Source organism: Peromyscus californicus, unplaced genomic scaffold (genome assembly GCF_007827085.1).
Source record: "Peromyscus californicus insignis strain IS unplaced genomic scaffold, ASM782708v3 Scaffold_13__1_contigs__length_99412109, whole genome shotgun sequence".
NCBI classification, from domain to species: Eukaryota; Metazoa; Chordata; class Mammalia; order Rodentia; family Cricetidae; genus Peromyscus; species Peromyscus californicus.
The window spans coordinates 26753672-26763472 of NW_026294424.1; the positions used below are offsets into that span (position 1 = coordinate 26753672).

A 9801-nucleotide genomic window follows, 5' to 3' on the forward strand; every position below is an offset into this window, starting at 1 on the left:
CAACAAGCAACGCCAAGTGGAGGAATGTGGGTTGGTGAGCTCAGCACTCAGGAGCTGTGTGGAGCCTGCAGGTAGGAAGATCAACTGAACTGTTAAAAAGTAATTGGATTCCTTAAGGTAAGAGCTTGTGTGTCCAGTCAAAGGGCGATCTACCTGGAACAGAAAGAAGGGGAGATTCCTCAGGAAGATAGACTGAGTGTGGAGGGAAGGGAGGAGCTAAAAGATAACAGGAACACCCAGCTTACCTGCCAACAGGGAAGCAAGGCCCCAGGAAAGTTCGAGAGCAGAAAGAAATGGAGCAGAGAAGGAAGGCTATGTGCTATATGCTCTGAGGTCCGACTCAGAGCTGGCTGCTGCAGAATACCTGGACTACTAGAAACTATCAGCTGAATTCGGCACAAAAACAAAAAGCCTGGGTGCTAGAGATGTGATTCAGTGGGAGAGAAAACTCTTACTAGCGTGTGCAAGGCCCTGCTCAATCCCGCCCCCACCCCGCACGACCCCCTCCCCAAAAATTTAAAGCTGACAGAACAGAAGTCTGTCAAAGGTGAACAAAGCTGACTTGGGTGTTGAACTCACATGCCAGGAAGCATGAGGCAGGAAATGCTTTAAAGCTAATGTATGGTCTTGGGGAAGACTGTGCAGAGCTAGGGTTGGCTCATTTACCGAGACCAGCTGAGTTTGTTCATCTGGGTTTATTTGGAGGAGAAGCAAACTTTTTATTATTAACGCTTTTCTTTTTTAATTTTCTGTATCTGTTTGTGAGTATATGATTCAGGTGTGCAGGTGCTACAGAGGCCAGAAGAGGGTGACGGACCCCTGGAGCTGGAGTTATAGACAGCTATCAGCTGTGGCTCATGGGTGCTAGGAAGCGAAGGAGTCCTCTGGAAGAGCAAGCAGCAAGTGGTCTTTACTGCACGCTCAAAACAAACTTTGGATCTCCACGACTGCAGCTAGCGAAAGAAGTTAAAACAAGGCACCCACTGGGCTGGGAGCAAGAGCAAGAGTTTATTCCCGAATGTCTAGCTGTGTTTCAGAGAGTCCTCGCAGGCTGGGGATATAGCTCAGCGGTGGAGGGCAGAGTGCTTGAGTCGCTGGTGAGAGGCCTTTGAATTCAGTCCTCAGTATGGTAGGATTGATAGCTCAGTGAGAAAGGCTGAGAGCCGGCTCATAAGCCTGTAAATCTGAGGTGATTCAGGAGGATCAGGCTCAAGTCATGGGCAGACTTGCTTTGGCAGCACATAAATTCAAATTACAGAGATTAGCAAGGTCCTTGCACAAGGATGACATGCAAATCTGTGAAGCGTTCCATATATTTTTGTCCGTACAATTTTTCTCGGATAACTGCAGAACCTGGAAAAGCTGTTGCCGATGTCAATTCAGAACATAATGCTGTTATTAGTCCCACATATATTTATATATACATATGTAAATGCATACCATAGTACCCATCCTGTGGTACTATGTGTGTCCTTGGGCTGCAGAGATGGCTCACAGGTTAAGAACACATATCCATCTTGCAGAGGACCTGGTTTGATTCCCAGCACCCACAAGGTAGTTCACAACCATTCATAACTCCAGTTCTAGGGGATCAGATGCCCTTCTTCTTCTTCTTCTTCTTCTTCTTCTTCTTCTTCTTCTTCTTCTTCTTTCTACTTCTTCTTCTTTTGGTTTTTCGAGACAGGGTTTCTGTGTGTAGCTTTGTGCCTTTCCTGGAACTCACTCTTTAGTCCAGACTGGCCTCGAACTCACAGAGATCCGCCTGCCTCTGCCTCCCGAGTGCTGGGATTAAAGGCGTGCGCCACCACCAGTCAGATGCCTTCTTTTGACCTCCGTGGGCATCAGGCACACATGTGTTACATATACATACATATAGACAAAACCTCCTCACATAAAATAAAATATATAAATTTAATTTTAAAAATAAAAAAAAATGTCTGAAAAAAATGTCATTTGGGAAGAGGCAAGCCCTTCCTCTTCTAGCTCATAATGATTGCAAAATTAAGTTGTTTTATCTTAATAACTCTAAGATACAATATTTGATTTGTGACTAGTAAGTAATAGGGATAAAAAGTCTAAGGGCATTGAAGCGGAAAGAAGTTCTCAGGACTCAAATGTCCTAGTCACCACCACCCAGTTTCTCCATACAGCCCCTACCCATCCTCAGCCTTACCCCGACCACATACTCTCAACCACCTTTTAACACACCCCACTTCCTGTTAAGGTGTTCTCCACCACTGGACTGCCTTTCAGCTCCTCTCCAAACTTTCAGGCACTCTCCTATTGCCCTAGGGAGGTGAAGTATCCTTCACTTCTGCTTCCTAAAGACAGGAGGGTAGAGCCCTCGTGGCTCTGACATCCCTGTATCCCTTCAGCTGGAACCTCTTCACATGGAGCAAGGTGGGGCTGCACCAGCCTGTATCCTGAAATTCTGATGAGAAGACAGAATACTGGAAAACATCCAGTACAGGACCGTTGATTCTTTTTAGACAGGAAACCAAACCCAGTGGGAAGTTAATGGTCTTGTGTCCTGACTCCCATGCTCTTCTCACTACTTTATAAAGAAAGTGTCTGAGGGCACTGAGGAGAGAGAATTTGCCAGATGTGATAGCGATGCCTGGGACCAATACCCAGGAGACTGATCCTTGCAAGTTTGAGGCCAGCATGGACCACATAGAGTTCCAGGCCAGTCAAGGCTACATCTTGAGACCTTGTCTCAAACAAATAAAAACCAGGGGCTCAGTGGTTAAAGTGTGTGCTGAGCAAGTGTGAGCACTAAATTTGAATCCCTAGAACCCATGGAAATCGAGGCCCGGAAGCCTGTACCTGTAATCCCGTGCCTGCAATCCCAGCACCGATATGGCCAGATAGGAGGCAGAGACAGGAAACTCTCGAAGGTCATGGGCCAGCTATCCTGGCACAATCAACAGCAATAACAAAGAGATCTGTCTCAAGGTAGAAGACAGGGACCAACACCCAAGGTGGTCCTCTAACCTCCACGTGTGTGCCAGAGCACATACAGGCCTTGAATCATGGCCAATGTGCACTTTCACTTACACTCACAAACATAGATACACACCATCATATACATACACATCACACATGCACAAAACAAACCAAAACAATCCTAGAACAAAACAACTGGTAGCTATATGGTAACATGAGGCCACTATTAGCATCCCATAGAAACTCCTTTAGTAGCCAGATGTGGTGGCCCACATAATTATAGAGTTTTTGGACGTAGAGGGAGGAGGATCAGGAATTCAAGGCCAGCCTGGACTACATCAAACTGTCTCAAAAAAAAAAAGAAAGAAAGAAAGAATAGAATAGAAAAAAGGAAAAGGAAAAAGAATTCTATAGAGGTCTGTGAAAATGTAGCTCAGTGGTAGAACACTTTCTCAGCAAGCAGAGGCCTCAAGTTTAGTCCCCAGCATCACAAAAGAACAACTTAAAAATTAAAAATTTTGAAAACTTAAAACTGTAGGCTGACTTTTCTGTCCTACCTGTCAACTCCCCAGTAACCACACAGAGACTTATTATTAATTATAAATGCTCAGTCAATAGCTTAGGCTTGTTACTAACTAGCTCTACAACTTAAGTTATCCATATTTCTTATCTACACTCTACTACATGGCTCGGTACCTTTTCTCAACACAGCATATTCATCTTGCTTTTCCCCTGAGTCTCCTGGCAGCTCCACCCTTCTTCATCCCTGCACTTTTCCCCTGTCCACAAGTCTTGCCTAAACTCTTCCTGCCTAGCTATTGGCACTTAGCTCTTTATTAAACCAATGAGAGCAACACATCTTCACAATGTACAAAAAGACTATTCCAGAACATAAAACATCTACACAGTTGTGTCACCAATGGTTGATGTCCAGACTGTGTATTTCCAAGTTGTTGGTCTCTTAGCCAAAGAATTGTAATAAAGGTTCATAGAGACTGCAACGTAGCAAGAAAATGCTATCAAATGCAAAGCTGTCAAGAGTGACAGCAGTCTACATGAATGGAAGAGTACACTAGGGCCAGGTTATTGCATGGGGCTTCCTTTATGTGGTCTAAAGGTTTGCTTGGGCGGGCCTCTGCTTTGATTGACAGATTTGAGTCATACAACCCTTTCTTTACTGTGCTTGTCCCCTCCCATGATGTCTCTAATTTTAATCATATGCATACCCAATTATGCATAGGCATAGGGTAGCAAATGGGGATTCTCCTTAAAAGTTCACTCAGGGGACACAGTTTGCTCTATTTTATGTGTACCCAAAGTAGTTTAGACCAGACTGGCCCCTTTATTCTCCAAAAATTAAATAGAAACCATCTATCCAGGATGGTTATCAAGGGGAGGACAACTCCATTGTTAGGAGGGGTGTGTGTAGCTCCCTGCAGATTGGAGTCACAGATTGCCAGACGTGTTGTGAGATGGGTATGTGTACAGCCCAAACAGGTTGCTAAGCCTTTCCCTACGCTTGCCTGCCTCGGTGAGGAGATATTCCCGGAACTGGGTAAGAGTGGTAGGGCAAGCAAATGGGGGTTAGTAAGCCAAGTTTAGTAACACATGTCTGTGATTCTAGCTCTTGGGACACAGAAGCAAGAGGATCAGAATGCAAGACCATTCTTACCTACATGGTGAGTTCAAGGCTAGTCTGGATTACATGAGAACTTAACCAAAACAAAACAGACAAAGATAGAAATTGTTTTTCTTCCTTTTTTTTTTTTTTTTTCTTAAGACAAGACCTCACTACATAGCCCTGGCTGACCTGGAACTCACTCTGTAGACCAGGCTAAACTGAAACTCACAGAGATCTGCCTGCCTCTGCCTCCTGAGGGCTGCGACTAATGCCCTGCTATGCCATGTCTTTCTGTACGCCGGGAATATGTGTTGCTCTGATTGGTTGATAAATAAAGCTGCGTTGGCCTATGGCAGGGCAGAATAAGGTTAGGTGGTACATTCAAACTGAGATGAAATGAGGAAGGATGGAGCTGGGGAGACAGCAGCCCACCACCGAAGGAGCAACAAGATCCCGCATACTGTTAATGCCACGGTTACGTGACAATATATAGATTAATAGAAATAGGATGGGTTAAGTTATAAGAGCTAGCTAACAAGAAGCCTGACCCATAGGCCATACAGTTTTTAAATAATATAAGCCTCTACATGTTTACTTGGGACCAAGCTGCTGTGGGACATGGGTAGGAGAGATTCCTCCCGACTGTGGGACCAGTCAGGACCAGAGAAGCTTCCGGCTACAATGGCCCTCCCCTTTACTTTGCTTCAAGAGGCTCAGCCAAAAGTCTTATCAGGAAGAGCTGCTTTTGCATCCTCCAGGGACTTGGTATTTATCTGTTCACTGATGCACCCTACCATCTATCAATTATGTACTAAGCAACTATTCTTCCCAGACATTGAGATATATCAGTGACCAAAGCTGACCAGGTCTATGTTCTCCTTGAGAACATGAATTGATGAGAAAGAATTGTCTATCAGTTTCAATTATTTCTTCAAATCCAGAGTATCACTAATTTCCACCATGGTTTAAATTATAACTTTCCGCCAGGCAGTGGTGGTGCATGCCTATAATCCCAGCGCTCGGGAAGCAGAGCCAAGTGGATCTCTGAGAGTTTGAGGCCAGCCTGGACTACAGAGTGAGATCCAGGACAGGGACCAAAACTACACAGAGAAACCCTGTCTCAAAAAACAAAAAACACATCAAACAAACAAACAAAACAAAAAAAAAATTATAACTTTCCAGGAAGGGCAGAAAAATGGAGGAAGCAGAGGAAGAACACTAAATATACATAGTGGTTAGATGTCAGTATTAACAAATCTCTCCCTATGTGCCATGTGTGATGGTGCATGCCTTAATCCTAGTACTTGGGAGGCAGAGGCAGGTGGATCTCTGAGTTCAAGGCCAATCTGGTCTACAGAGTGAGTTCTAGGACAGCCAGGGAAACCTAGTTAGACCTGCATCAAAAGAGAAAGAAAGTTAGTTCCTTAGACATCACCAAAGCAGCTTGTTGGATAGAATTCAGTTTATTGCTTATGTGGCAAGACAGAACATTGTCTAGACAGTCTTTGCAGCAGCTCAGCAGGTATAGGCAAGATTGGACTATTCTTCAAAACTAGAGTTTAAGGTAAGTGTTCTAATGAGGGTAGAGAAGACAGGCATGATAGTGCATGCTTCTAATCTCAGTGCTTGGAAAGTGGAGGTAGAAGGATCATGGTGAGCTATAGACCAGCCTGGCCTCACAGTCAGTGTAAGGCTAGCCTGTGCTACAAGGGAAAGCATAACACACCACACACACACACACACACACACACACACACACACACACACACACACACACAGAGGGAGAGGGGGAGAGAGAGAGGCCAGAGAAGCCTTGGTTAACATTTTCTGAAGGTCGCCTGTGGACTGGTAGGACTGGGCAGAAGTTGAATGCAGGGATTCCAAGAATCTTGTTAAACAAATTGTCATCTTGATACCTTATTTCGAAGAGTTGGTGGGTCTTCCTGGAAGTCCCTGGAATCAACAATAAAGTTATTCACAACTTTTCTCTTCCCAGGTCTGAGTTTCCTAGAATAGTGTTTAACATGAAGAAAGCATCAGACAAAAGATCCGTGTTAAAATCCATGAAGATGGCCCCATGAGCATATGAAAAATGCTCTCCTTGAGAGAAATGAAGTAGCTGCCCAGATGAAGGTATGCAATTATGATTACAAAATATGCTATTTAGAAAATAAGGGGCTATGGAGATATACAACTGGGGCACTTCATGTCCTCTGCAGAGGCCAACAAAAACACCTGTGAAGAACCTGTGTTACAACTGAGGCAAAAGCAGTGTTTGCTTAGATGAAGGAATGGAGACGTGGGAGTGGGAGGGTGAGAAAGCATGTGCAAAGGTCCTGTGGCAGAAAGGAATCTTGTTAGAATGTTTGAGAACTTGTTCAAAGATCAGCAAGATAGGAAAGGGAACAGTACTTACTGTTAGTATCCACCAGGGCAGCAGCCTGCCTCTGCCACCAAAACAGTTACATGGTTACCTGTCACCAGGTGCCTTTCCACCGTCCACATGGGCACCCTTTAAAAGTGCCCGCCAGGCACAGCTCACTCTCCTTTCTCCTCTTCCTTTATCCCTCTTGTTCCTCTCTTACCTCCTCTTTCTTCCCTCGCCTCTCTTCTTCCTCTGATCTCTGTCTGCCTCTCTCATGTCCCCACTCTGACATGGCCTTTCACACACACACACACACACACACACACACACACACACACACCGCACCACCAATAAACCTCTTGCACTAACTCTGTTGTGTGTGGCATGTTTGTTTAGTGCATACCTTGGCAGGGCCCGATGAAAGGTACCCACTTCGCCTTTCTTTTTTATTTATCCTTTCAGATACACTATGAGGGTTAATGGAGGGCAGAGCCTTGTTGATATTTACTGCTGTGATTTACAGTGACCTCCGTACCTCCCTCCCTCTCTCCCTCCCTTCCTGCTTTTCTTTCTTGACTCATGTAGCTGAAGCTAGCCTTGAACTCCTGATCCTCCTGTCTTTGCCTCTTGAGTGCTGGCATTACAAGTGTGCACCAGGCCTGAGGCAGGAGGATCACCACAGGTTTGAGGCAAGCCAGAACCACATAGCAAGACTTTGCCTCAAAAACCAAAACACAACAAAACAAAAACAATCAAATAACAACAACACACAAAACAAACAAACAAACAAACAAAAACAAAAAAACCCACTATATGTTCTGCTCTGAGATCTCAATATTCATTCCCAGAATCATGACTAAATCCCTAAAAACTGGTAATACACAGCATTTTGGGGGTAAGGCTGTTTTCTTCTTAAATAAATAAGTTTTTAAAAAGCAGGGTGAATGAGCATCCATGCCCAGCTACCTTAACAACGCCAGATTAAAACTCTTGCCTAACAACAGCAAAACCAGTTCCAGAACATCCTCCTGCTTGAGCCCAGCTGTGGTCAGACAGGTCGTCTGGATTCTGGTTTGGAGATGTGGCTGGGCCCGAGGGACTCGAAAAGGAGCCGCAACAACCCTTTAGCTGGAAAAGGCGATTTAACTGTTTGAGTTTAGGATGTGCTTTGCCTTGACGAGTTTCATACACAGTCATTTGTCAACTCCTGCAAGTAAGCACCTCCCTGATGCCTCCGAGGTCCAAGCTGCTCTGATGGAACTTTGGGTAAAATTGTGTCAACGGCCTTAATCACACTAAGTCTACTCTGGGTTGGCCTTATGTTCTTGGCAAACGAGCACACTTCATCCAGTAAACTGGAAGGAGACCCCAGTGGGCAGAACGACTTGGTTGTTATGGACAGTAAAAGGGTGCAGAAGAGAGAAAGGAGACAAAGAACTGATTCTCCCTGTCCGCCCTGGGCACGGAGAAACTGATGACATCACTTCTTTTCAGGTGTTGCCTTCTTGGGAGAGATTAGGGCCAGATTGGGGCAAAGGTGTGATTCATTATCATGCCAATTAAAGTGAGTCTGTATGGGGAAATTCAGGTAGCTGGTTGATTTCTCAGATAAGGAGCTCCTGTTGGAAGCAGGCACTACAGCTTGAAGGACACTACTTAGATTTTCTGAATCAGTTAAGACCTAGTACAGGTGGGTTTTAGCCCAAACAGTAGCCTCCTGTAATTTTTATTTAATATTTGTTTCCTATCTTGAAATATTCTAAGCAGAAGAAGATGGGTTTAGTGCTATGTGATCAAGTGAAATGCTTTATTCAAAGGCTTCTTAAATTTATTATTATTAGTAGTAGTAGTATTATTACTAATTTACTTTGACACCAGTCCTGGAACTGGATATGTAGACAGGCCAGGCTGGCCTTGAAATCACAAAGATCTGCCTACCTCTGCCTCCTGAATGCAGATGAGGACATGACAGTTCCGAGGTATGGTTGAAGAGAAGGTTTTATTGTACATAGGAGAGAAAATTCAACCGAGGTATTTAGAAGAGTCTAAAGCAGAGAGAGAAAGTGGTAAATTGAACATGGCCAACAGAGAAGACTGGGTGAGGGTGGAGGAAGAGAAGATGAGGGGCAAGACAGGGCACCAGGAGTGAGAGCAGAGGACCCAAAAGGATAAAGAGAAGTGAGAGGGCCAGGCAAACATCATCACAGGCCCCTAATAACTCAGTTGAGAACCAGGCCTCAGTTCACAAAGGGCAATCAATCACCAACGCCCCTGACAGTGGGTGAGTAGAACAGCACATACGCTGGGCCAACTCCCCAGCCCCCCAGGTACCTCAAGGCAATAACCAAATAAGAACAAGGCCTGGGGATTTGTCCAGACTTGCCCAAGAATGGAAAAGCTATAGCCTTAGCCCACCCCTGCTAGCCCTAACCAATAATCATGATGCTTTTAGAATTCCTTCAGCTGTGCGTGAAAGGAGCCTGTGAGCTTCTCCCGGGTCACCGTCCCTGCCACTTTGTCAGACGGCTAGCCCCCAATATGTTGGTAATAAATGTTCTTGCTGATTGCATCGTGACTGGTGGTCTTTTATGGGACATCTCGCAGACCCTAACAGGAAGAACCAAGAGAGCTCAAGGCATTATATAGGAAAGAGAAGCTGGGGGAAGGGAAAGGAAGCACCTGGGCTGGAGAGGTTTAGAGTGGGGGTAGTGAGAAGAGCTGAGAGGAACCACTGGCACCAGGTGGGCCTAGGGCCAAGGGTAACCTTTGATATGCTAATAGATACCACAGTTAGCCATTTGTCCTAGGTTTCTTTGTGACTTGATATTCCAGCCTTTGTGTTGATAAGGGGCAACCAATACCTTCTGTA

General features: G+C 45.0%; 1 pseudogene; it reads left to right on the forward strand.

Moving 5' to 3' along the window:
* Positions 1–1226: 1226 nt before the first annotated feature.
* On the forward strand, positions 1227–1318 carry LOC128109235 (uncharacterized; annotated as a pseudogene).
* Positions 1319–9801: the final 8483 nt, after the last annotated feature.